We start from the raw sequence: 6160 nt of genomic DNA on the forward strand, positions 1-6160 counted from the left end.
TAGAGATGTCTACAGTGAGGAATTTTTTTCCATTATTTTTTTTAATAAAAAAATCAATTAATTTAAATCACTAATGTAGGTAAATTTTTAATTAAATAATTAAGTTTATCACTAAATTGTTTATTAGTTAGTTTTAACTGATAATTTGAATTTAAAGATAAATTATAATCTAAATTTAAATATTCAAATTAAACATATTTATTATCTTTTTCAATAAATAATCAAATTTGAAATTTAAATATAATATTTATATAATAATAATAACAACATAACATTAGATAACTATACTAAATAAATATGTAGAAGCTAATCGGGGTGGGGATGAGGTGGGGATGTTTTTCCCCTATTCCCTCTCCCTGACTAATTGGAGAATCACCGTCTCATTCGTGGAAGCTCTGTGTCCTGAAAAATTGGATATCTCTACAGATAATAATCAAGAAAATTTATATCTCACAATTAAAAAAGAAAGAAAACTCCGCACATGTAAAGTGGTATCCTCGAAAGAGAAAAAATAACCCTTTGTTTTACTCTTTTATTTTTAACATTTTTTAATTATAATTTCACCTTTCTTATATAAGATTTTTAGTTAAATTCTAAAAATAAAAATAGAATAGTCTTTTCGGTCTACGTTAATCATTATTTGAGCCTTTCTTATGTGATGTGCGCATTTGACATATACAATCCTCACGATGTTAATTTGTAGCCTAACTTTAGTGTCTCCTTTTAATTGAAGATTTTAAATTTTTTAGGCAAAACAAAAATGAGGCATGGATCAAACTTTAAATCCTGTGGTTGCCAACGTGGAATAAAGCATCTATCTTTTTTTCAAAAAAGGTTTAAAGTTTCAAATCCGTTTCTCCAATTATTCATCTATGTTTTCGGTTCAAAAAAATGAAATTTATCAACTTATACTCTTTGAACTTTGATGGTTGTATATATTAAAGGTTCAAGTTAATAATCATATTAATGTAAATTCTAGTCTTTTCGTGTCAATTTACATATTTTTTCAGATTATGTTTGAAAATTTTAATATGAGATTTAATATTGTTTCAATCAAACTTATAAATTGTCATAATTGAACCAATTTAGACCCTATATTAATATCACCTCTAAAAATCGTCAATGCCTCAATTTTTATATATGTGTAGACTTCTTCAGATATCAAATGAACAAAATGAACAATTCAAATCGATACATAGACTGTATTTTTTAGAGTCCAATTTAATTTACTTATAAAAGTTTAGAATTTTAATTGATAAAATTATAAATGGAATGTAATAAAAGATATAAATTGATATTTGTTGTGAATTTGCACAATGAGAACACGGATATGGAGAAAATATAATATAATAATAATTTATAATAAAAAAGATAAATAACAAAAAGTAAATAAAATAACAAAGAATTAATTTCTCCATTTTCTCTGATCTTTTTGGATTGATTACCAATATGTGTCTTTCAAAACCTACCAAATGCCACTATTTATAGGCAATTTGGCAAGTAGAAGGTGGATTGTATGAATACTAATAGTGTGTAATATTGAGACACGTGTACAAGATAATGGATAAGTGACACATGGCCAATGGACACTAATAATGGGCATCTACATTACACCTAATTTAATATGTTTATAGTACTCCCCCTTAGATACCCATTATATATGAAATATATCTAGTTAAAACCTTACTAAGAAAAAACCTATTGGAAAAAAAAGAATTCTAGTGAAGGAAAAAGAGTACATATTTTATATAATTTGATACTCTTAAAAAGTATATTTACTCTCTCTCATGAAAATATCACTTAAGATCTTTGAGTCACCGTATTCTAATGTTGTGCACCAGATTTTCAAAGGTTGCAGCAGGTAATGCTTTTGTAAATAAGTTTATCAGTTATCTTTTGAAAAAATTTATTGTAAAGTGATGTCATCATTTTCTTCAAGATCATGAGTGTAAAAATGTTTTGCTGAAATATGTTTTGTTATATCTCCTTTAATGTATCATTATTTGATTTGGGATATGCATGTTGTGTTGTCTTTGTATAATATCGTTAGAAGATTTTTACTAGAAAACAAACCACATGTTCCACGAATGTGTTGAGTCATTGATCTTAGTCATATACATTCTCGACTAGTTTCGTGAATTGCAAGAATTTCACCATGATTTGAGGAAATAGCCGTTATGATCTGTTTCACTAACCATCACGATATAGTAGTTCCTCCATATGTGAATAGATAACTTGTTTGAGATCTAGCTTTGTACGGATCAGATAAATATCCAGATTCTGCATAACCAACTAGATCAAATTTTGATTTATTTGAATAAAACAACTCGTGTTGATCGTTCCTCAAAGATAACGAAGTACATGCTTAATTTCATTCCAATGTTTTTTTTTGTTGGGAAAGAACTATATCTTGCTTATAAATTTACTGAAAATACAACATCTGATCTTATATTATTAACAAGATATATAAGTGCACCAACTGCACTAATATATGGTACTTCAGGACCAAGAAGTTCATTATCATCTCAAGGTCGAAATATATCTTTCGTCACATCTAGTAAACGAACTTCCAATGGAATGTTCAATGGATGTGCTTTGTCCATATAAAATCTTTTCAAATCTTTTCCTAAATAAGTTGACTAATGAACAAATATCCCATCTCCTAAATGCTAATTTGCAAGCCAAGACAAAATTTTCTTTTTCTGAGATCTTTCATTTCAAATTTTTTTCTTGAGTTTAAGTCATCAACATATACAATTATAGCAGCAAATCCTGACTGTGATTTCTTTATAAAAACACATGGGCATATTGGATTGTTTTGATGTCCTTCTTTCAAGAAATATCCACTCAAGCAATTGTACCATATTCGTCCTGATTGTTTCAATCCTTATAGTGAACTTTGTAACTTTATTGAATACAATTCCTGAGAATTTGATTTATATGTTTCAGGTACCTTAAATCCTTCTGGGATTCTCATATAAATGTCATTATCAATAGATTCATATAAACATGTTGTGACTACATCCATAATATGCATACCCAAACTTTCATACATAGTTAGACCAATTAAATATCTTAACGTAATTGTATCAATCATCGGAGAATACGTCTCCTCATAATCAATACTAGGTCTTTGTGAAAAATCTTATGTAATTAGTCTTTCTTTATATCTCGTAACCTCATTATTTTCATTTCTTTTCCTCACAAATACCCCTTTGTATCCCACAGTTTTGACACTTTCTGGTATTTGAACTACTGGTAAAAAAACCTGGCGTTTTGAAATTGGGTTTAATTCTGCCTCGATTGCTTCCTTCCCATTAAAGCCAATCTTTTCTATGTCGACATTCTTCAACAAATTTTGGTTCGGAATCTTCATTTTCAGATATAATATCAAGAGCAACATCATACGCAAAAATGCTATCAATAACTACATGAGTTTGGTTCCATCTTTTTCCTGTCATGACATGGTTTATTGAAATCTCATTATTATCTTTATGTATTCCACCTTCCTTATTAGTCGTATCATGAATTTCTTCATGGGTATTGACATCCTCAACCAAGTCTTCTTGACTATTAATTATTTTTCTTTTTCGAGGATTTTTATTTTTGGAACCTACTGGTTGTTAGGTTATATATCCTAAAACTTGCAATTTGTAATATTAAACATATTCTATATGCAATAAAGATGTTATTGATGTTTATTCAATAAAACTATTGTTGAATATGTTAATTGCACTTGTAAAGACGAAATCCAATAAACCAAGAACCATGGCTATTATATACTTGGACTTTATGTGGAGACATAAAGATGGATCAAGTTTGAGTAAATAGTCAGAACAGTCTATAGTATATGAATAAGGTTGGGTACCTTATTCTAGTAACACTATTAGATACGGCCCACTTTGTATCTAGTATAAATGATGTGATCCCAAATTGTTCATGTGGAGACATGTAAGTGGAGGCGTCCTGTGCAAAGAGTTTGTGTAAGAACATGACCAAGAAATAAGTCACTTTTACTTTATAACGTTGTTTATTGTTTAATACTGACTATTTCAAATCCATGACCTATGTAAACCCCGTACTCCATTTTTCCTACTTAAGTGTATAATAGGCATGCTAAGTAAAGACTAAGGATATGTTAAAGTAAAGTTGTGAAAGGAATAGGAAGATGGAGGAAGAAAATTCTAAGTGTTGGAAAAAATTCTCTCGGGTGAGTTTTAGATAGCTTAACAAGAGGAAAATTTGGCTAAGTATAGGTCAAGGCATTGATGGCGTTGGTTTGGAAGAATAGGCGTTGGTTTTGCCTTAGAGGTTAGGCAAGCATAAAATGGCTAAGGGTTGGTAGTGTAGCCTATGCGTTAGCCTTGTGCTGGCCGTTGGAGACAAGCTCTCATGCACTAGTCTTGCTTCTAGAGGTTAGATGAGCTCTTGTGGAGGCCAAGTGTGGCCAAGTATGGAGGAAGCTAGGTGTTGGAGTTGTGCATGCCAAGGTGGTCTTATCGAGCGCTTGCAACCCTATGCATTGACAAGGCATGCGACAGCCAAGAGGCTTGCATGATTATGCAATGAGGAAGGGTCATCGTGCAACAAGTATGGGCCAGACGCGAGCAAGGTGTTGGGCGTTAGGGCATTGCGCAAGGGTGATCACATAGTGGCGTGTGGGCTACACAATAAACACTAGACGATAAGATATACAATGTGTGTAGGGGTCCACGATGAGCGTAAGGCGCTGTACTTGATGCATGCTATAGCTATGTGATGAAGTGAGGAAGTATACGATGAGGTATGCGATTGCGCTGGAATACTGTACAATTGCTTGGAAAGCATTGTCAGTCTTGACGCAAAGTTCATGAGGCATGCAATGCTTGGTGGTTTTGCGTTGAGGAAGGCTTAACACTGGTTAATAATGTGTTAAGACTAAGTTATGCATGGGCTAGGACATGCGTTGGTCTAGGTATACGACCATAGAGGGGACGCGATAGCCTCAAGGTGAGTTATGCGTTGGCTGAGGTTAGACGATGCATCGTTAAAGGAGGCATGCAACCAAGTAATTACAAGCGTTGGCTTGAGAGTTGACCCTTACATTGATGACCAAGAGGAAAGAATCAGCTTAGTGAACGATTAACTGAGCCAGCTGTCATGCTTAGGTATGTTGTTATCTCTTTAAGAATGAGGTGGCAGCTTATCAGTGAAGGGTTAGCATGCAGTTGCTAGTATAAAAGGAAGTTTTACTTTAAAGAGAGGGTTTGAGCAATTCACTCGAATGAAGTGATTTCAGAGCCATTCAATCCATGAGTGTGTCTAGTTGCTGAGGTTGAATTGCTGGAAGGAAATTCCAGAGGAATTGGGCTAGAGATTGAAGAATCTGGCTGAAGGTCGAGCTCTCGGACTGCCAGTCTTGATGATTTGAGGATTCCGACCAAACCACAAGAAGTCATGAGTTGAGATTTTAAGGTAAGCTTGCTAATACATTTTAGAGAAAGTTTATTGAAGGAAATTTATTGAGAAAAGGCCTGGAAAATTAGTTATGTAAATTGTAAATTGAATTCGGGATCTTGAACAAGCAGGCACCTTTGCTTGGGATGAACAAGCAAACAACTTGAAGGGCTAGACGGTGATGCTGAACGCACGCATTGAAGGCTGAGCTGCATGCAAGGGATGAGTTGGTGCAAGGACACATTGAGAAGCATTGGACCATGCAACGCATGCTGAGGCCATAAGCTCAAGTGAATGTTGTGTGGGCGTTGGTCTGTGTGACAGAGTGAGCGGGCGATGCAGGCAGGCGCGCAAGGTGTTAGGCGCAAGAGGCACTAAAGCACGTGGCACACGATTGGATGAATGCATGGGGCATGCGCTGATGTGCCACAAGATGGGTGCATGGGCAGAATGATTGGCACAAAGGCTAGCTAGACGATGGGCCATGTGATGATGAGTGTAGGTGTGAGCTAGGAAGCTTGGACATATAGAAGGTAAGCCATGCGTTGAAATGCAGTGTGTGGAATGCCCAAGGCAAGACATGGACGCATGGTATGCGTTGATAGTGTATGTGACTGTCGCATAACAAACTCAGCACTTAGAAGAAAATTCTAACTGTTCAACATACAGTGAGCTTGGCATTGGAAGGTCTGACATCAAAAGGAGAAGTACATTAAGAGGATTG

Source organism: Benincasa hispida, chromosome 3 (genome assembly GCF_027475165.1).
Source record: "Benincasa hispida cultivar pf3 chromosome 3, pf3_genome.v1.1, whole genome shotgun sequence".
NCBI lineage: Eukaryota > Viridiplantae > Streptophyta > Magnoliopsida > Cucurbitales > Cucurbitaceae > Benincasa > Benincasa hispida.